This window comes from Cupressus sempervirens, chromosome 2 (genome assembly GCF_028749045.1).
Source record: "Cupressus sempervirens isolate cs-2001-9-10 chromosome 2, ASM2874904v1, whole genome shotgun sequence".
Classification (NCBI taxonomy): Eukaryota; Viridiplantae; Streptophyta; class Pinopsida; order Cupressales; family Cupressaceae; genus Cupressus; species Cupressus sempervirens.
Genome location: NC_143119.1, coordinates 3,501,687 through 3,525,976, shown reverse-complemented (window position 1 = coordinate 3,525,976; position 24,290 = coordinate 3,501,687). Strand labels below are relative to the sequence as shown.

Here is a 24,290-nt window from a genome sequence, read left to right as displayed (position 1 = left end):
TTAATTAGATTTTGGTACTCCCGTGTAACCTCTCTAATCACTTTCAAATGGGCTATTCTAGATGTTGGTATTAGAAATAACATGGATAGACTAATCCAATGGCCAAATATTACCAACTAATACTATTCAAATAAGAATGAGATTCAATTAAGTCTTGTACATAGATTTGAAATTACTTGTGAAGAAACTCTGAAGCCCCCCTTTTGAACAAATTACTTGCTGCCCATCTTTGACTCGCTGTGGTAAAATGCTCTGTGCAATACATCCTGCAGTGCAATGAAAACCCACGAGTGAAATTAAAAGTCTTAGTTAAGCACAAGAAAATGAGTTACAATGATTACCCAATGTCTACAATCATCAATCCCTTCACCTTAGATAACATGTCTATTTATGCACAGATGGGTATGCCACGACGGTATATGCTTCCTCAAGAGGCAAGAAATATTCCACATGGAAAAAAAACCAACCAAGTTCTATGAAGGGAGCCCTGAAAAACAAATAATCTAAGTGTTTCTTTCAAAAGTTCACCATCCCTTCTGAAAGCCACCCCCTCTAGATTTTGACCTCCTTGTATCTAGCTAGAGAACTGCTCTGCAGGTGGACAACCCTGCTTACATTTATAAAAATTAATTATAAAATTGTTAAGATTGAAACAACATATAATCATTTTTCTGTATGGGCTGAATATGATGATATCAACATATTCTAATACTAAAGTTGTTTGTCAAAAACTATATAGCTAACCTAAAAACCTACGTGAATACTAAATAACCTGAATTCATGCATTGTTGCAACTTACATAATATAAGAAAAAGGATCTATTATATGGTAGAACTCAACCTATGCATCATGGAAAAAATTATGCTACTTCATAAACAAGATGATGTGAAGCATTTGCATGACATAACATGTCCAATAGCTTGTGCTGGTTATTTACCACTAGTTTATGTGTGCAAGGCCTTTCATACCAATGGTACAAAAGGTTTAACTCTATAATTCTAACTTCTCATTTATCAATCACCATTGGACTTGGCATTAATGTAATGCATATGAAAATTTCCATGCTTAAAACTGCATGAAATATATCCAGAATAAAAATAGAAACAATAATAAGCTAAAAAGATAATGAAAAACATTGATATTTATGTATATATCCACATTTGATTTTTTATGTAGATAAATGCCGACATCATGCAAGGTCAGCTTGGATGATGGGCAAGCCTCTCTCTGACATGAACTACACTATAAATGCATGTATATTCATGGACGTGTATTTCCCTCTAGTTAGGGGGTCAGAGACCCTAAAGAGAAGCATCATGCATCCCATAAAATTACAGTATTGTGATGCTGAGAGTAAGCCAATGCTAGTTAGAGAATGATAATAACCATTAGGTATTAACTATAAGAATAGGTAGCTCTTCTAGGAGGTTTGCAATAGTCACATTCTTATCCTCATAATTCTTAAGGAAAAGAATCTTAGTAAATGAATTCAATGTAGAGTTTCTATTGGGCTTGAGTAGTCCCATTACATTCAACATTATATATAAATTATAATCCCATAGTATCTCTTTTTCCCAAGTACCTTAAGTGTAGCAAAAGTGATCCTTTAAGACAACTTTATTTCTAAGCTACACTTATATTTAATCGAGGCAAAGCTTTAACAATTTAATTTTTTATTGGTTTTTCCATATCCTATAATATTGTCAAAACAAAAAAAGACAACATAATCAAAGATGTTAAAAATTATGTAAAAATTATTAGATCATAAATCCACATAGCTTGGAAGTTCTATAGATTTTTAAGTATACAAATGATTTTATTGGTATAGCTTTGAAACATACCCATCCTATGGCCATGACGGGATCAGAATACTTGCACACCCAATGGACCATCACAATTCCTATAGCCATGCTTTGAGCTACGAGAAGCATCCACCACTCTCTACTACCCCAAAGAGATGAGATATTTTTCTCAAAAACTACATTTTGAGATGCCATTGTTTCAGAAATATCAATACCATGAAGTGTGGGAACCTGCCAATGAAATAAGTTAAAAATTGATGGATCTGAATAAGTACAGATAGAAGTTAAATGGTCTACACAGTTTATGCTTTTAGATCTATTTTTATTTTCTTTAAGGTTCATCAATCTGTGTGATGATATTAACTGCCTTGCTAAATAACTAATTGCCATGACTCCTAAAATATTGTGTAAAGCAACAATGTGGAAAACCAGATACAGTGGAGTGATAGCATCATTTTATTTCAGAATCAACTCATTATTGCAAAATGATGTCTTACTAAAGAATGCATAGAATGAACCACCTTTTATGCTTCAAGCATGATAAATAGCTTCACTATTCTGTAGCCTTTTTAACATTTCTAACTCCTTAACAATCCCTATAGAATAGTTGAGAATGTTAATAGCTGCCTTCTTTTATATAGTGCATGAGAAAAATATTAGATGATGACACATGGAATAGTTTTCTTGCTATCCATCTGTATCCTCTACTGCTAAATGAATTCATAGTCTAAAATAGAGTTTAACAACAATGCCACTAACCCAATTGAAGTTGGGTAGCTATCATCAGGTTTCTAAATATGATAGTTCTATTCGCATATCTCAAAATTCCTTTTCAGCCTAATAATATTGGATGGAGAGCTCATAGCTGACATAAGATCCCGTGGCACTAAAATAAGGCTTCTCACATATTGCAAAAACTATTGGAGAATATTAAATTAATGTAGGTTAATTTTTAGTTTACAGTTTAGATTAATAAAAAATTGAAAAAATTGTTAGTTGCTGGGAAGTTAATTTCCTATAAGAGAGTTTTGGTAGTCATATGGAAAATAATTTCTTTATATAGCCAATGCACATCATTGTAAAATCAATCCATTTGAATCAATGGTTTGACCACATTCTATCTATCCTGACTCTACCATTTTTAAGATGGTATCAAAGCTTTTATGGTATAAGATCTGTGAAGAAGAAATGAAGACTCCTCACAAAAAAGTGTGATATGTTATACATTCTTTCTTTTCAAATGGCATTTTGCTATATCAATTATACAGTCATAGTAAAACTACCACCTATTTTTCATTTCTCAACAAAAATTTAAACTTCAAAATGTCTCAGAAAAAGGATGAAGAGTAAATTATAAATGCACAAATGGTTTAGAAAATTAATTAGAAGTTTGTGAGTAGACTGAATAGAAGTTCAAAATGAATTGACGTTTGTTGACTTCAAGAAAGATTTGGAGGACCAGTTTAAAATAAAATAGAACTTTAATTATCCTTTATCTTGCATTTAAAGAGCAATAATTACTCTTATGTGCCAGTGAATGTGAGACCAGGCAGATTCGATTGATACATTTTGGTTTGGTTGGCATCATTATTGATTTTTTCTCTAAAGGAAATAATATGATAGATACATTTATATATGAATGTGGAGGATATTCTTGAAGCACAAACCTACACTGAATAGGCATGAAGATTGTGCTCAGAAAGGAGGAAACAACAATATGAAAATGCGCTAGATTTTTCTTCATCATATTGTGTAACTTTCAACCTTTTATTTGCATAATTTATTGCCATCTGTTTCAAAGAAATAAATATCTTGAAGACAATATGAGATGCAAGTGGTTTGAAATAAAGAATTAGAAAATCAAGTGGTTTTATATTGAAAAGCTAAGAATTTATGGTAGGGTTGCAGTCTTCTTCAGAAATAAAAGTGTGAATGGCTTAAAAAAATTTATGTTAAAGATATACCTAAAGTAACTAGATGAAAATATTGTTATAAAGGTAATGCTATATGATCATTTGTGAAGTCGTGGAAGGGAGTTATCACCAATTTAAATAATACTATACCAGCTAATAGAGGTTTATTCACTTTTGAGGTCTCTTATAAGATCTTTTGTCAAAATTTAGAATTTCATCTAACAAGTTTGTAATGGGTGCATTCTCATTATCACTGCACAAGGAAGGATAACAAATGCTAAAGTTAACTAAAACCATGATATCAAATAATTACATGAAAGGCTGTGATTTTGTTTCGAGTTGCAGCCTCTCATATTCATGTCTCTTCAACACTATTAAAGGTATATCATCCACTCCTTCAAAGGCATCAATCAAGATCATTTTATATACATCATAGACTAAGCACTCCAAGAGCCTTATAGCTGCCAAAAAGGTGGAATTATTCAATAATTGGCAAGAGACAAAGATCACACGTGCATCTAGCATCAATGAGAGATGGCATCATAATAAGTTATCACATGAATAGGAGAGACAAGGATTAGGAACATCAACACATTATATCAATTATAGATCATTACAATAGTGGTTATACTTGAAATTCATCCAATCCATGAAAGACAGACTCACAGACTCATTAAGCAATGATATTACTAAATCAGATTGTAAATTCTAATTTTCTATTTGTTAAGTGTTATAAATTTCAGCCACAATTTTACTATCGTCCCTAAGTAGTTTAAATTCCTTCTCGAATGCCTTATATAAATTTTACTATTTATCTGTATTTTACTATTTATAAAATGTAACATTCAATCAATATCACATGATAACATTCAATCAATATCACATGATAACATTCATTAACACATTAGATTTGTTAACATGCAACATTCATCTATATTCTGCATTAACACATAATTCATGAACATTCATTAGCACATAATTAAATTCATTGAGACATAAAATTCAGTCATTATCAATTAAGGTATGTAGATGACAATCATTTCTTTTTTTTATTTCTATTTCTTTTTTCTATGTAAGCTCTAAGAGGAGCATCAGTGTCATCAGCAATTCCCCCCTCATCAGTTGTTCTGTTCTCTGTTCTTGATGATCTCAAATTCCTATGTTGTTGCAAAGGGGGGTCCTCTGCAATAAAAAATAAAAGAGTTAAATTAAAAATAATTTATTATAATTGTTACAAGTATTTAATTATTTTAAATAACATAACTGTCGTGCTCTTTACTTGATCTGACCACATCATTTTGTCTGGACTCAACGCCAACACACTCATGAACATCGACCCCTTGATCCTCTACAACTGCTATACAAAATGTTACGTTAATCCAAACACCAATTGCAATTACATATAATAAATTTAATAGAAAATGTATACCTCCACCACTGGGATGCACATCATACGAACCTTTAGCATCCACAAATTGTGTAGAAGGATTGTCAGGCTGCATTCCAACATCCTATGCATTGTTATCATTGCTTGCTTAAAATAGATATACTCACTTTATATTGGAACTTAACATCAAATAGACTAATTGGTAAAGTATTCAATTTGAAATAAATTTCATTTAGCTTATTTACCTGTGGCTCAGATGCATCATTATTAGAACCTTCCACACTGATTTCAGCTCGTAGCCATTCAACCATGGCTCTATAGCCTTGTTGGAAGCCAATTCTCTTATCCTCTTATGTGAGGCATCTCTTGAACTCTGAGCCCTACATTTTTGCATGGTATGGTGAATTTTACTTGCATTGTTTCATCAACCAATGGAGGGTAGTTAAAGTATCAAAAGGAAATGGTAAATAGTTAGTAGGGTTTCCAACCCTTGTTACACCTTATTTTGGTCATGTTAGAGTTGTTCTAAACTGTCTTTGGTGTTTGGGAGTCCTAGAGGATCCAATTGCACTCTTGGTTGGGTGTGTAGAATAAAGGTCAAGTGCTGCAATCTATCCTGTGACTGGTAATATCAAGTTTGCCTTAGACCTAATTTGTTTTGGGTTGTGTTGATGTTTGTTTTGGTTTCCATTTATGTTATAGGGTTGGAGTTGTCCAAAACACTTGGTGTCAAGGTTGGGTGTATGAGGCCTTGAATGATACAAGGGAGAAGTAACTAGTATGCAGCCTTATGTGATGGGTTGGGTCCATGAATTAAAGGAGTAGTTGTAACAACATAATAGTTCCTTGTTTGAAGGTGAATCAAGCCTTGAATGTTCTTGTGGAGAACAGAGGATTGGGGTGATAACTTGAATTTCTTAGTTGTTCCAAGGTGCTAGGAGTTTGTTGGTGCTTCCAAAGCGTGTTACTCTGCATCATATATTGGTGTGGAGGAACACTGAGATCCAAGTTGAGGATCAGGAGCATAGATAAGCTAGTCTATCCTAGCATTTCCCATCACATTATATTAAAAATTTGATACAATTTTTCATTTACTAATACTTACAACTCGTGCTTGAAGTTTTGAAAAACCACCAGAGCCAAGCTTGTGTGTCCCGTGCTTTTCTAGTCTTGCCTTTGTTTCCTTTGATGTGTCAGGCAATCTATGAAAAGTTTGAAATATGTTAGGTAGTATAAATATAGAGGTTAATTAGTACATAATTACATTCTCAATAGTATCACATACCTTGCTATACTCTATACTGTTGTAATATTATTTTTCTTGTCAGCTTTATACTTTCCATCCAAAATCAGAGCCTGCCACTCAGCCTCAGGAACATAGGGCGAATGCTCGTACCTGGGGTTATCCCATAATTTTTTTTTGTACTGGTCCCTAATATACTTCAAACATAAACCAACTTTTTCAAGGAGCTTGTTTCTCTTAAATGCATGAGGTCCAAAGAGTTGGGTCATGCTCTTTATAAGATTAGCCTTCAACGCTTTGTCTTGTTTATTCCACCTTTTAAGTAAAAACAAACATGTTAGACTCATAAATGAAGTGAAGCTACCTTTAATATAGTTCAAGAAATGGATGAAAAGGAAAACTATTCTAGCAATGATATGAAATCAAAATAGTGGTTTGGGGTCTTAGTTAGGATATGATGTTCCACCAAGTATGCAGGGTGGGCCCAAATATTTGCAAACACTCATCACCAAGTTTTCTCCAAAAAGCATCATTCCCTACAAAACAATCATGGGATCATTAGTCGATGAAGAGTGATCAAAAACTAAATTACTATTATATCACTATAGAATAATAATAACTTTAAAGTACCTGGAACTTTGGCTACTTTTAATGGAATGCCTTCATCGTCACTGACGATCAATATGACATCCTTCATCATTCCCATACTAGGAACATCCAAGAAATGATGTTGCAGCTCCTATTGCAAAAAGTTTCATAAGTTTCATAAGTCTTTGTCATGAAGTATAAAAGAAAAAATGATAATTGATGTTAAAAAGTTGTAAAAAAAATTGTTTGTTGCTGTCATAAGAGAGAAAAAGAGGGATTTGTGTACCAGCAGATGGTGCAATAGTCGATGCCTGTAAGCTGCGTGTTGTCAACTCAGCAGTCGGAAAGAGATTTGTGGTTGTCCTGGATGGAGGCAGTGTTGTCATAGGATACAATTTATTTGAAGCTGAAGAATAAAATTGTTAGAGCATGCATATATATAGAATGTGTGAACTATCATGGACAAGATTGCTAGAGCATTAAAAAAAAGGATTGTTCAAGCATGTATTGTCAATGATTATGATCATTCCTATATATATTCAATGGAATACACAAGTCAAGAATGGAACATGCGATCTACCTGAACCACCTATAGTACCCTCATCATGGGAACAGGGATCAAAATCATGCAAAAAACTCTGTAAAGACAACACATCCATATTTTAATTAATGCCATAAAAGAGCATAACATAAAAACCATTATTGAACTCTTGTTATAATTAAAAATTTCATTAATAATTACTTTTAAGGTTTCAGAGATGTGCAACAATTTAGATCCCCTATCTTTTATTTCCTAAGTAGTAGGCTTTATGGTTGCCAAACGTATAATTTCTCTGCCAATTTTCTTTAGCACCTTTTTAATCAAACCAATTGGGTCATCGGTCTCTGCTAAATCAATATAGAAAGGGCCCTCCTTAGGGGGGGCTGCTAATCAGGGACTGTAGGTTCCTTTCCCTCCCTCTGACCACTGGCCCTGTGTGACAACAATAGTATTAGTATTATCAAAATTACTCAAAAAAATGAAGAAAACAACATTAAAAAAATAACATTTTGCTTCTATCTAGTTTGCACAATTACAATGAGTTTTACTTGCTCATGTGTAGATGAGCCAGGCACATCGCCAGCATCCCCTCTAGGCGGTTGCTCCATATTGTGACCCTGTGTCAAAGATCAAGTATAAAAATGTTAGCCAAAAATTTATTAACTAAATGGTATGTTGGAGTCATTGATTAGAAGTTGGTTTAATAGTATGTACCACCCCCATGATAGTAGCCTCATTTTGTATCTATGTGGTTCAAATTGTAATCAATAAGAAGCTCTTCCCCTGCACATATTAATTTTATCGCACAGATGAATACACGATTTCCCTTGTGGGCCTCAAATATGCAATTGGGTTGCTTTATAGTTGACCCAAGTCATGTACTATTTATAAAACCCACAATATTCCTTGTTGCTTTTGGCCTTCCATCAATGTATATAGCCGCACTTTTACTTTGATTATTGTCTTGCAGTTGTATATAATTTGCCGAGATGGCATACCTAGGCATACTTTTTTTTATATTGAACAATATGCATCCAACTTTTGTAATCGTAACATGGTCCAACATACTCCATCAATTTAGAATTTTTTTTGTAAGAAACCTTTATGCCATCCATAGAAAATAGGCCCAAACCATGTAATGATGATGGTGCTATGCAATATATCCTCTTGTTAACACAAAAATTAGTGTTTATTGGAGGAAGTTCCTTGGGTACCCAATGTTTTTGTAGATGTTGGTACCTCAAGGGCACCTCGATGTCACCTTCCATCTCATCATCATAAGAAAATGACCCCCCTTGAGCAAGGAAAAATTTCATACGTTTATTGAATTTCCTTCTAGTCCTTTGACCTCTAGTTAATCTCCCTATTCTAGATAAATTGCATGTCTCACTTTCCTCTTCTATTCCTATATTTCCCTCACTCAAGGAAGACACTTCTAACAAATACCTATTCGTTGGTACCTGAAAATGGGAGAGATCTTATAAGACATCAATCTTACTATTGATAAGTGTATTAAATAGACTATTTATAAGGAGTATTGAGTTATACCTGTCGATCCATAAGATTGTGCGGGATGCTCCTAAAAGGGGTTTAGTTTCCTGCAAATGTAATTCAATTATCGTGAGAATAATCACATCATAATCATAATCATAATCAAATCCATCATAAGAATCACATAAAAATTAAAAATATTGAAAGGTACACAATATAACACTTAAATCAGGCTCACATTATAAGCCTACTAGGGAAGTAGGGCTAGTGAAGGGCTAAAACTAGGTTTTTGTATCAGCTGATGAGTTGAGGGCTTAGTTACCTTGGGGAAATGCTATTTGAAGTTGTTTGATGTGTGTGGAGGTGGAGGAAACACCTAGTTAAGGTGAAGTCAAGTTTGGTGCCTATTGAGGCATTGTGAGCATTTGATAGTTTGTTGATTAGATTGCTTGGATGAATCCATTGGATGGATTGAGGGACATTCATGGGATTATTCCAAATATGTAGAACCTAAGGTGGCATAAGGATTTGATGTGCACTTTTATAGGTTATGGATTTGGCTTGGATCAAGGAGAGGGATCTTATGAAGATGCTTGGTTGGTGTTGTGAGAACACTATGGAAGTCCCTCTTGTTATGAATGATTACAAGTCCACCTACAGTCTCTACATCACCTATAGAGATAGAATTATTAACCAAAAAATTGGGTAAGCACTTATATTATATTTTCCCTATGAATTTTATTCTAGGTACAACTCCCTTTTATAGATATTTAATCAGTTCCCTTTTCTAAACTAAACACTTACAAATGCTTTTGACTTGAAAGAAAATAAGGCTCAATACATTCACGCATCAATATGTGTTTTAAATAGTTTTATTTAATTAATTTAGATTAATAGTTAATTTAGATTAGCAGTATTCTATTTGTAGTTGAAACTTGTAGCTTTTAAATAGATAATGAATAAACTATGTAACCATAAAAAAAAAAAAATTTCTATCAAGAAATGAATATTAAATAGATTAAGGATTTATGGCATACCTCTAAATTTCATCATCATCATCATCATCATCATCATCATCATCATCATCATCATCATCATCATCCTCCTCCTCGTCATCATCATCATCATCCTCGCCATCATCATCGTGGTCGTCATCATCGTCATTTTTGTCATCGTCATCATCATCAACATCAACATCATCTTCATCATCATCATCAACAGTAGCATCATTTTCATCATCTTCTTCTTCTTCTTCATGAAAATTTGTGTCAAGAACATCATCCAATAACTGTCGATCGTGATCACCATCTACATCATCTTCTACTTCTTCGGTATCTTCTTCTTCCATTGCATTATACTTTATTAGCCTTCCTCTCAGTTCATGTCTAACAACAAATGACCAACTCAGTTTATGTGGAACCTCTGAGTAAAATACCTACTCACATTGGCTTGGAAGAACATAGGGCTCATCCCCAACTGGCTCAAATGACCTTGTATTAACCATTGTAAATCCATTATCATGTTCAATAATAGTTCTATCAGGATCATTTGGATTAAGTCATAGCCTATACCATTTGACAATGAAGAGTACTAATTTGAAGGAACTAAAGTCACACTCAAGTATATCATCCAAAATTCCATAGTATCAATTTTCAGACTCTTGAGGATGTAAGTCATTTCTAGATGAAATATTAGTCACTTGAAAGACTGCAATTATTCCTAAATCACAAGTTTTCTTTGTGTCATCCAACACTTTGACGTGAAATTTTTGACCATTATAGAACATAGTCTTATGGTGTTTAACCTGCAATAATATGTGAAACATGTCAAAATTGTTGTATTGTGAGTTGATAAACATACGAGTGATTAATAAATTTGTATGTACCTAGAAATCTCTTGAACCATGTGCTAAATCTATTTCCCTTTGCATAACATTGGAATCTCCATTATGATGAGCTTCTTTAACTAATGAAGATACACCTTCCCATGTTAATGTGTGACCAGAATGTTGACATCATTCAATCCATACCGTCATCCAATCAAGATTGTTTGCAATATACAAATATAGTGCATCCCACTCTCGAGCACCTGTACAAAAAAAATAGACAACTTACAACCAATTTATTTTGAAGATTAAGAAATAATTTATTTTATAATTTATTACCTCTCACTTTTCTCAATGTACCTTTCCCCATCAAGTACTCCCCTTCTAATTTTTTAAAAGGCTTGAGATCCCGAATGCAATCTACATGGATATTTAATGCAGAATTAGGAAGCTATTTAGTAATGTACACCATAGTCTGGTAAACCATATATCCCTCTACCATAGAACCCTCAGGATGCGCTCTTTGTCGAACCAAAGCCTTCAAAGATTTCAAGTGCCTCTCAACCATCCACATTGACCTAGTGTGTACAGGTCCACACAATTCAATCTCCTCAACTAGGTGTATGAGGTAGTGTTCCTGTGCATTGAAAAAAGTTGGAGGTAGACACTTTTGCATTTCACAAAATAAATGAGAAATTCTTCTCTTCCAATAGTTTATATCTTCTTTATGGATTTCTTTAGATGACAACCACCTACATTAAGAGATTCAAGTCACAAAAAATATATAGATACGAGACTTTACAAAATAATATACAATAGATTACGTAGCAAGAAAAACAAATCACGAATATAATAAATATATACAACAAATTGAACATATATTACTGCTTATCTCATGTATTTTCCAAGATCATCTATCACTTGTTCGATGTTATTGTTGAAGTGCTCTGGGAGAGATAGAGGAAGCATGTATTGGAGTAATTATAAACCAATCATTTCATTGTTTTCTAACATAACATAATGAACAATACATGTAGTTTATGAATATATTGTAAATATAGAAGAACATAACTTACCTTGATGAAAGTATGCCAATCATGCATTTTGAGCCCTAGCCCAAATTCACTTTTTTTTGATATGAGATTGTTTATGTTCACAAAAAATCCTGTGGGAAATCAAATTTTTTGTATCACTTCTTTTATGGCATCACTTTGCTGCTCCATTAATAACCAAGGAAGGGCACTTATATTAATCTGATCTCTGTTGCTATTTGAGTGAATGAAATTCTTTAATGCATGATTGGATTCATGAATGTCATTACAAATTTTGACAATTTTTTCTTTGTCATGCCTTCCATCCAATATTTTCCACAATGTCTCTATTATATTCTTTCCAATATGCATAGTATCAAACAAATGCACAATTTGTAAGTGCTCATAGTAGGGCAACCTACTAAATTATCTGGGATAGCTTTTTAGTCCCTTTGGAAGGTTGTCAATACTGCCTTGACGACCTTCACGATCATCAATTACACAATTAGTAAACAAAAATCACAATAGAAATATATAAATTACAAACATAAACCATTAGGTGGAACAACATTACCTCGATGATTAATTCTATTATATTCCAACTTCCATAGGTGAGGTGTCATTCTTCATGGCTTTGATGTAGTCTCTTCTTTCCCATTGAAAAGATGTTTTTCCGTACTTCGATACTTATGATTCCTGTGGAGGAAGTGTCTACACTCATCAAACACCTACTTTTCTAAACTTTTTGAATGACAAGATTTCATGTTTGGACCATAAACTAGACATGCAAATTTTCCCTTTGTTTGAAGACCTACAAGATAATGATATAATTGGATTATTAAATATGTTGATTTTTATAATTAGAATTATCGTACGCAACTTGAATTCACTATAACGTACCACAAAAATGTGTTAGCCTTGGGGCATCATGTATTGTCCATGCAAGTATTGCATGGAATTGAAATTGTCTTTGTCCTATTGGTCTAGACACGTCATACATAGTGACATCATTCTATAACTCCACCAACTCATCGATAAGAGGCTCAATATATACATTCATATCTTTTAGTTGATATTTACCTACTTAAATGAATAGTAACATTACATAATTATTGTGACCGTTTTACTGCAAGATTTGTAAGTACATGTAAATTAATAACTATTAAATGATAAGATACCTATAACAATCATTACCAACATAATGTGCTCCCTCTTTATTGACATCCACAAAGGAATGTTATTGTTGATAACAAAAATAGGCCACATCGAGTAAACAAATCTCATCTCTCCAAATGGATTGACACTATCCGCTGCCAATGAAAGCTTGAGATTACAAGGTTCTTCTTTGAAGTGTTGCCACTTTTCCTCTATGTGCATAAATGTCGAACCATCAACATGGATTTGAATAATGTCATCTTGACTTCTATTGTGTGCATGGTAATCCATAAATTGAGCCAAGCTACTACACCTGAATAATTGTCACATCCATGGAATAATGGGGACGTAACAAAGAACCTTTTGAGGCACCTTTTTTGTTAGTTGATATGTTCGATATCTACTCGTATGACATATAGGGCATTTAGTTGCAAATTCATGTTCTTTATAATATATAATATGATCATTGGGACAAGCATGTATTGCTTCATACTCCATTCCAATATCTTTCATAATAGCAGGTAATTCTCGATATGAGCGAGGTAGAATATTTGATGGTGGTAACAGAAACTCGCCTATCAATCTATAACAAAAAATATAAGTTTTTAATATAAACAATATTAGTGGTACATTATTCACCCTTTGTTAACTATAAAGACATATATGACATACCTTAACATACGTGACATTGTTATGTTGGATAAACCATTCATAACCTTCAAGTTCAACAACAACAATACAGTAGAGAGAAGAGTTGTTTGGGAGTCTTTATATAGGGGCTCGTATGCCTTCTCAAGTAGAGGTACATCGAGGCTATAATCATCATCATGATCAGATACGCTTGGACTAAATGTGTCATGGATCAATGTATTTATACAATCATCTTCAATTGTGTTTTCTAGCACATGATCATCGTCTTCCATGGGATCATTATCTTGACCTTGGATATTCGCACCTCCATGTTCCTCCACTTTGAAAACCATATTCTTCAGATTGTTGTGGTTCATATCATGTACTTCCCTAGGGAGATCAACCTATATAAAATTGATTAACATAAATAAACCATAATCATCAACTCATCATCAAGTGATTTCATATGTATATAAATTGTTAAAATGATATAATGAAAAACTTACCAGTGGATGATAGTCATGTCCCCCTTCAATATGACCATTCTCCCTACAATGTCTCTTAACTGTTTTAATCAGCAGTCTTCTACGGTTTAAGCCCTTACAAATTTTGCAAGGACAATAACATTTTCTATCATCTTTTCTTTTCAAGTTAGACCACAATCTAGCAATTGTCTCCCTATTTTGTTCTTCACTTATATTATTTGACATGATCGTTCTTTGCAACAAGCAAAAATTGGGCTATGAAAACTTCGGTCTACAACTTTCACAAACTAAGTAAAACTATTGAAAGTACACAAATCTTCTTAGACCTAGTTAAATACTTTAATATTTTAAAAATACTTTCTTTGACTTTATTCCTAAGACATTTAACCCCATCACCTTTTATAACATTCCCTCAATTCCTCTAGGAAAATTTGTGGATAAGATTATTTGTAAAACTTTGACCAACTGCTTGAAGATCTTATTTCAAGAGACCTTACAACATTAAGCCACTAAAAGAAATTTCAAAACATATAAGCTAAAAGTCTAGTTAAAATATACATTAGATTAAAAAATATACAATTTTCATACCTGGGCGCACGGCTATAACTTGTGCAACGACCTTCTTGCTTAGCTATAGAAGCTCTCCAACAATCAAATTATACAAGCTAAAACGCCTAATAGAAATTTCAAAACATATAAGCTACAAGGCAGGACATATTACATGACATGGCAAAAGGAACAAAATTTACAAGCTTTAGCAAGACATATTAAATGACATCATAGTGCTAGAGAGATCACAATTGTATGAGTCGAACATAGTAATGAAAAAGTACATAAATTAGTTATTATATGCAATTAAAACATATATAGTTAGATAGGGACATCCATAGGGCATATTGAAGAAATGAAATGGTCATATAGATCTCATATAGGATTTTGAAGATGATAGTGTTCCAAGGCAAAGAATCCATTCATATAACCATAATGACATTAAATGTTTAAGCATGGACAATCATCAAATACCAAAATAGAGCAGCAGTAAATCATTAGAAATAGTATTTGCTCGAAAGTTTCTAAAGCCTTTTCAAAAAATCCATTTTGTACATATCATGCAATCATGGCATTCCATGATACCACGTTTCTTAGATGAATTTGTTCACAGAGTTCATGTGCCTTGTCTATATTTCCACATTTTGCATACATGTCGCAATTGGTTTTGGTTCTATGATGACTACTAAGGGGGATGTTGGTCTCAACACAAGAACTAGAGGTACCATAAAGAAAAATGATAAGTGTGATGATAAAAAATGTCAAGACCATTAGGAACTTTAACAAAACTTCTTCCAAGTGGAATTGGAAGCTAGTAGTACCATAATTCTAGATAAACGTGTAAAATAAATTGAGTCAAAAAAAGGAATAAAACAATATACTATATTCTTTTTACAAAAATCAGTAGTTTTTAAGAAATCAATTTGGAGGTTTTCAATTACCATGAATTGGATTGAGAAATCCTAAACACCTATATCTTATGAGACTACATATAAAAGGTGTCAAGAATCTACCTCTAGTCAAACAAATTAGAGGTTCCTATAGGATCTTGGGAAAGTATGGAGAAATTTTTTACAAGTTATTGTAACCACCTTATATAGGTCTTTCTCCTATATTCAATATCTAAGATTTGACCATGTTCAAATATTTTATGGATGAAGGTGTTAAACAAACATATTCAACTCTAAATGACAAAGATTAGGTGTCTGAAATACCATTGACAAAGGAAACATAGATTAAAGCTATTGTGGATACTAGAGAATCCAAAATGACAAGGCACAAGGTGTAATGGGAAAAAATAATTGATAATGGATCAAACTATAAAACTTGGAAGCCACATGGATGCTAGAGGAAGAAATTAGGAAGAAATGTATTGCTTTGGATCAATTTTTCTCTAAGAGGACTTTAGACTTCTTCTCTTCGGGAGTATCATGCAAGAACACCTCAAGCTTAGATTGAAGGCCAAAACTAATTAAGTTCCTAGCAGGGCATAATAAGTATAATAAATTACATCGATAATTTAGACCAATGATGTAATGGAAAACAATATTTTTAAGCCAAAGTTGGCATGAATTTATAATTTAGGACCAACTAGGTAGCATTGTGCATATTTGGTCAAAGAGAGTCGAATGTGATAAAAACCATATCATCATGTTTTTCATGATATTCAAGGTCATCATCACCATTTTATATTTTCTTGGGCCTTAGAGTGCATATGAATCTTCATATTGCAAAACTACAAAAATGTTACAATGTTGTCAATGATAACATTGAAAATATTTGTGTTGGTCTTCTGGATCTTGTTGGCTTTTGGGATTCTGCTGGTGCTAAGCCTTCTACAAAGGCTAGAGGTGATTTTCCCTACAGTGTAGATGTTGGTAGCTTTTTTGGATGTGTGTTTTGAATTAGCATCCTGATATGAATCTTATGTACAGGGATATCTATTATCAATTTGCATCTGAGAACAAAAATAATTTGTGCTTCTTGTTTAGCCTCCAATTAAAATAGGGCACAAAAACATCATTAAACTTTCTTGTTTATGACCTATTTGAGATAGATTGGGCTATAGTTTACGCTGACATCTGTGAAGCATCTTGTATACCAATTGCATAGCTGTGAGAGTGATGCTCCTATTTTGTTTATAGATTCACACATTCAAATTTCAAAAAAAATATCCACACATTCTTAGTTTCTAAATTGAACATCCAATTGCCGTGGAAGCAAAAACAAGTTTACAAGATATAGGACACTATTCATATAGGTGTAGGTGAACTATTATCAATCATAAATTAGGGAAAGGAATCCAGAGTCAATACTGGCAGCAAGTGTTATGTTGGTCTAGGGCATTCCCGTGCAACCCAAATTTACATAAAAATATAGTTCAAACTAATCTAGTAAAACAAAAACAAATACTAACTAATCTTATCTATCTCAAAGGGTAGAGCAAGTCCTTATCCAAGTACATTTCACAATCTACAAGGAAAACATGCATTTGTAATCTGAGGTAGATGAATTCACCATGTTAGTTTAGTGTAGTAAACAAACACCTAATCCTCTATGAAAAATTGTCAAGATGGTCACTGAGACTCCGTGGTGCATGATTTTTCAAATGCTTCATTCTCCTTTGCAACATATGGTTGCTTGATCTACTTAACATGATCCTAACCCATGTTATAATGCAATGAGAAACATTATAATGAAGATGATACAATTGATTCATTTCTTCACTAGTGAAGGTTACTCTTCCTCAAATGAGTAAAAGGAGAAGGACAATCAAGAAAGATTTCATGGTTGTAGTAGTTTCTCAAGTTAACATTAATTACAACCTTAAGAGAAAGGGTGAGTCTAGAAAGCCAAATAGCTTATTTATGAAATAGAAAATCCAGAGAAGATTGTATGTATACAAAAATACCCCAAACCATTGGTAAGCGTGAAAGCATCAAATACATCAAGAATAAGTCATACTACTATTTGCATACAAAATGCTTCAAATTACGAAGATTGATGTTGGATTGTTTCTTAGATCGAAAGCATCAAATACATCAAGAATAAGTCATACTACTATTTGCATACAAAATGCTTGAAATTATGAAGATTGATGTTGGATTGTTTCTTAGACCATTGACAATGGTAAAAGAATCAATATATCAATTATAAGTTTGTGTTCAAAATTATATTCCTTTTGATATGACTCAAGTATAGTAAACTACTTGAAATGATGAAAGTTCATGAACATAGGGATAAGAGGATTTTTTAAATCTTTGTAATAAGAAAAATCAAAACAAGAAGCATGAATATGAAATTGAACTAGACAAAATAAATAAAGCGGATGAAGATTTACATGAAATTATTTAGGTGAATTTAGGGAAAATTTTGAGTGTGTCTATTATGATAAATGGTATACTATCACTTGCACACTTTGAATGATAAATGGTATACTAGCACTTATACTTTGGATGAGATGAGATGCAATGGGTATATAAATGGTATATACTAGTACTTGCAATTTTGATGAGATGCAATGCAATGGTATAGCTAATAGTATTGTATTGTTCAGAACAAAAGACTATATTTATCTCTTTCCCAATCCTTCCTCACTCCCTCTCTCCCTCTCTCTCACACATGCCTTTCTATACATATTACATTATCTCTAGAATGACACATTTGTATTTTTGAATGTGTTATTGAGATGGACCTTGCAGAGAAGAGGATAATGGAGAGCATGCCAAATCTCTATTTAGCTTTAATTTTGGCTTCAACCGAGGTATCTCAAATTTGATATATATTGGAGATTGACCTTTCATGATACTACATTCAATGCTTCACCCATTTGTATTTCGGTCGAATTAGTTCTCAAGGGCAATGCAGTTAAAGCAGAGCATGATCCATGTTTCCAATTCTACAAAACCCCTCTTATAATCTCTCTTCAATGGATTTCAAATTCTGAATTAATTGGTCTTTAGATGATTATAGTAGAAATTTTTGACGTGAGTACATTATTTTTAGTATCAAAACATCAAAAACTATTGGAAGTGGTTATATAATTGTATGGGACACGTTAAATTGCAAGATTCAAAAGTGAAATACTGATTCCTCTAGACATGAGATTGATACAACTTATCTAAACATCGCTACGATTCCTATATCTGTTGTTTAGTTGTTATGTATGATTCATAGGTTTTTAAATACTGCCTAATGAGAAACGCCCTTACCTTGCAACTCCTCTATGCTTGGAAATGCCCCTTGAAAATCCACTGGTCCTCCTGTAAAAGATCCCAATAACCATTAACAAACATCCCATGACCCACATTGTAAGCCATGACTGCTGAATCCACAGAAGAAAAGAGAAAAAGGAAACAAACCTTCTAAAACCCTTGTGCACTCTAGAGATGGATTTTGAAAATGACCAACTTGCCTTTTTTTTTTTTCTTTATATCTCGTTAATGTTGCAATTACTGCGTTGTATCCCATTAGCATCGCAATTGCGACGTTGTCAGGTTATAATTGAAAAAAAGAAGCCAAAAATACATTACATTTGCCAGCCATCGCAAATTGACGTTGCAAATTCACGCCTAATGTATTAGTGAATATTTAGGTCTTAATAATGCATGCACACTAAAGCATGCATGTGCTATTAAGACTCAAATTTTAAAAAAAATTAAATAGTGCATGCGTGCTATAGCACACACATGCTATTTAAAGCTTTACATTCTACCAAGCCTAAGGCTTGGTTTTGCCTTGGGGATCCAACCCAAAGGTGTGAAGTCTGTAAACTGGTTTGAGACGTGTTTTGCTGCAAACATACAAAAAAATGATTGATTTTTCTTGTGTGCTTTCCTTCAAGTTTCCTCGTGGTTGAGCATTGATAAAATCAGGTTATATGACATTGTAGGTCTTTGTGTTAGCTATATAACCATATAATTTATTTTTTATTTAGGTCTTTGTGTTAGCTATATAACCATATAATTAATTTTTTATTTAAACTATTTGAAGCCTTTCAACTATAATTTCTTTTGAATCTATGTCCATTTTTTGTCAAAAACCAACATGTACTAATTGGCTTGTAGATTTTAGCTCATTCATCAAATTTTGCAACAACTTAGTTTTTTAGAAACTAGACTCCATTCTACACACTTTGAAAAAAAGAAGTTTTGATTTTAGATTAGTTTTCAATCATTTGTAGGGGGAGCACATAGAGATTTTACATTTTTTGGGATGTTCTAATTAAAAATTCATAAAAAAAATACAAAATATAAAATTACCTAAAAAATCTAGGATAAACTACACAGTGTTAGCTAACTTTTGACTAGAGCAATTAAAGAATTTGAAAAAAAAGTTAAAATTTTAGAGGGGCGACACTTTGTACTGTGTTATGTTTTTTTAGAATAAACAATACCACTTTCTGTGGCCCCCTTTTTTAAGGACCTAAAACTAAACTATTTTGAAAAAAATTAGTAGTTTAGAAACTATATTCAAAGGACTACTACTTTTGTTTTTGTCATATCTTAAAATTTTGAGTGTAACTATCTTCAAATTCTTGTTGAAGTTCAGAAATTGTTGATTTTAGGAAAAAGGTGTTCACTTATACCCCCCTTTTGGCACCACAACTTGGTGCACTTACCCTTACATTCACAATATAAAATATTGCATCAACTACTCTCATACATTGATCCTCCAATCATATATATATTGTTCTTGAGTCATTAGAGTAACCTAAACATGTTACCCTTAGTCAGCTTAAAAAGAAATTTGCAATTCATGAGTGAGCACTATAACCTTGAATTTTGTGCCTCCATGTAGTCATTAACATATCTAACCACTTTGAAATTTCAATCAACATCATAAACATGATCAGTTTATCAAATCCCTACAAGTAGACATTGCTAGTTAACTATTCTTCACATAGTGGCTTGTAAACCTTGTCAAATCTTGATTTCCTAATTGATAAACATTATTTCAAAAACATCTTCAAACATTTTTCATAGACATATCCTATAATCCATCCATTAAATTTCATCAGACTATTTACCATACATCCAATTTACTAAAATTGTTTTTCTTTACTTGACACACTTCATACTTAACCAAATTAGTTATTTGATCAATCTTGTCATTGTATAATTGATCTTTTTAGAGTATTTAGAATAAATGAGAGAGTGGGGGGCAGGGGTAGGGGGAGTTGGTGAATTAGTTATCCAAGGTCTAGAAGTACCAATTGAACATTTCTACCACTTATACATGTTTATCCAATTACTTGGTCTCTATAGTATTACTTCTTCAATAAACTTGTAGTAACTCGTTTATAATAATAGACTTGCAAAATGTAAAACATTAATTAATTTAACATCAAATATAATATTCACACAAGTGTGACAACGGGGTTTAACGTAGATACCCAATTTGGGAAAAACCACTAGTAACATGCTACTAAATATTCATTCTTTTGAAGTGAGCTTTGTGAGGAGCCTACCATGTTAAAGATTACCAAACACACTATTGAATCTTACCCTGTTAAAGAATTTAAATCACCCTGTTAGGAGTGAGCCTTGTTAGAGGCCTTAGAAAATTCCAATATAATGTCACCTAGTTAAAGGATTTACAAATGATCACTAGGTCAACCTTATCAAAAGGATTTTAGAATTGATACAATTGTTAGAAAGTAATTGTATGCTCTCAAATGATGTACTTGTGTAAATCAAAGCTTAGAAAATGCAAATGTTACTGGATTAACACATATATATCAATGTAAAGCATATTCATGAAACATTAGAATGAAAACTTGAAATGATAGCAAATCCAAAGATAATGAAATTGAAGAAAAAACTATAAAATTAGGTCTTTCAAGAGCGTCTCATGTCTGCCTAACTATGATGGCTAAATTGCTCTCAGATCAAGCATCTTAGTGACATCCTAGAATGGGATATTGTGGGATGAAAATGAACTAGTATGAATATGCAAACTAACATGAACATGCAAATGAAACTATGAACTATAATAACAAAGCATAGATATAAGATTGCTCAACAAATAAAGATCCTAAAAATGGTAATGATAACAATGATAATAAAAATGCATAAGCTTCTCTAAAAAATGAACTATAATAACAATGCCTAAAAACTTGATTTAAATGGCTATAATAACAATGCATAAAAACTTCCTCTTTCAACTCTCAAAATGTCTTGTATTTATAGATTTTTCAAGGGCTTGGGGTAAGGTTTGATTTTTACCAAGGATAAAGGTTAAGTAATAAAATAACAATATCCATGAACCCATTTAAAATAAAATATTCATTATGGAGAATCTACTTCAAATATTAAATTATTATTTTGGGTCCATTTTGAATAAAATAATAATATCCTTGAGATGCACTTTGAATAAAATATTCATAATGGAGAATCTCACTTCAAGTATTAAATTATTATTTTGGGTCCATTTGGATTAAAACATGATTTTTATGTCCCCATTTTGATTAAAATATGATTTTAGAGATTTTTGAATATAAAATTGATTTTCGAGGATAACTGCCCATTTTAATTTCTTTAAAATTGAATTTCATGTATAAATTTCAAATGAGTTCAAATAGTTGATTAATTTGAATTTTCAATTTAATTCAAATTTGATTAATTTATCCTCAATTCTCCAAAATACATGATTTTAACCTTAAAACCTTGCTAATTTGGTGAAAGCCTTGATTAAAAGATGTGCCCAATTTTGGGTGTCTACAAATGCTCCTCTTTGAACTGGTATGCATAGCATATTGGTTCAAAGAATGCTCTTGAATCATTTGGTTTTGATTCAAGTTGAAAAACCCAATTGTTTGATGATTTGAAAAAAAAACTTGGATGCCCCAATTTGATTGGCTATAGTAGAATAGATTGAAGAACTTAGATAGATGATGGTTGATATTGATAAGTTTCCCCCTCAAAAATGAAATTGGAAAAAATCCAATTATATTTCTGAAAAAAATGATGATGAAAAGATTGTAGAATATGATAAGAGTGGTTGTGTTGAAGAAACTAGATCACACAAAAACCTGAAATAAAATAACAGTATAATTGCTAAGTGATATGGAAGATTAATCAAATAGGCAAATAGATGAAACATTCCCATCTCAGGATTCAGAGTTGGGAAAACTAAAATGTCCTGTCTCAAAATATAGAGGAAGACAAATAATTGCTTCATGATAGAACCATTAGTTGGACGACTAGATGTGGTTGACTTAAATTGATGTAGGATAATCACTTTCAATGAAAAAATGATGCAATTTTTTGGAAATTTGTGAAAACAAGACCATAGAGGAAAACTCAGGTGCTTTAGTGCATATATTGCACATAGCAAAGATGAAATATGATTAGGCTTATTTGGATGAATCTAGTTCAGGCAATGGTTCCATCAATGAAATGAGAGAGAAGGCAATTCTTGATCAAATGCAAAGAGATGTGATTTATGCAATGGTTTAGAGAGTGGTGTGGTAGAAATAGGAGAGAATTCCAATGAATTAAGCAGCACCAATCATATGAGGTATGTGATCAAAAGCTGAAGGCATGGATACCTTTAATGAGCAAGAATTTATAGATCAAACAAAGATTATTTTGGTGCCCCTAGTGAGAGGATCCAATGATGATAGTGGATAGATTGTTTTGATGATGAATCAGGGATAGTTGGACACATTGATAGACTTATGATGTTACTGTTGATTGAGGTAGTTTCTTTGATATCAAGTGTCCTTGGGGTCATGAATAGAGTGTAAATCACAAAATTTATACCAACCCTTTGAAAATAACTTTTGGATGAGGAAAAATGAGAATTGAAGGAATGAAATGCTTTGCAAACCTAAGATGAAACTAATTGTCACTTTTGAAAGAGATGCCTTTTAATTTTCATCATTGAGAACTAAAAACGTGATATAGTACAATTACCACTAGTTCAACCATGGCAATATGAATACTTTATCATTTTGAACAAACAAACAAAAAACTATGTACAAGAAATAAAAGATTTATAGGAAAGAAAAGTATGTACAAAAACAAATAAATTTACAATAAGTACAATATTTACAAAAATTACTGTAGTATTTAACAAACATCACAAACATAAAAGAAAGAAATGACCCATGATTTCTTCCTAGCATCTCTAGTCTCGGACATCATCGAGTGAAGCAAGTGTAATATATAACAATTTGTACAATAATGGGAATGTAGTCCCCACTTGGCAGAATTGGTGTGTGCAATAAACAACAAGTGTAGAATGCCCTCAGCTAGAAACCCAAATGTCCCACCTCCACAAGGAGGTCATGCATTATTTTGTTGTAGTTTTCTGAATTTTAAAATATTTTTTATTTTTTGAAATTTTGTGATTTTTTTTGAATTTTTGAATTTTTTTGAATTTTTTAAATTGTATATATTTTTTTTGAATTTTTGAATTTTTGAATTTTTGTGAATTTTTTGAATTTTTGAATTTTTTTTAATGTTTAATTTTTTTTGATTTTTTTGGTTTTTAGGGATTACCAATTCTTAAGCAAGATCACATTATTTTGTCCCCAATGTCTAGTGTGATGTAGGGTAGTATGGATTAACAAGCTGATGGATAAGATGGATAAGTGAATAATACCAAAGTAGGTCAATGTGATCCTCAAGGACTATCTCTTCTAG

At 32.4% G+C, this 24,290-nt stretch overlaps 1 pseudogene; it reads right to left on the bottom strand.

The window, feature by feature from the left end:
* Positions 1–212: 212 nt before the first annotated feature.
* Positions 213–24,290, bottom strand: part of LOC149570796 (2-oxoisovalerate dehydrogenase subunit alpha 2, mitochondrial-like) — a 157,082-nt pseudogene continuing 133,004 nt past the window's right edge.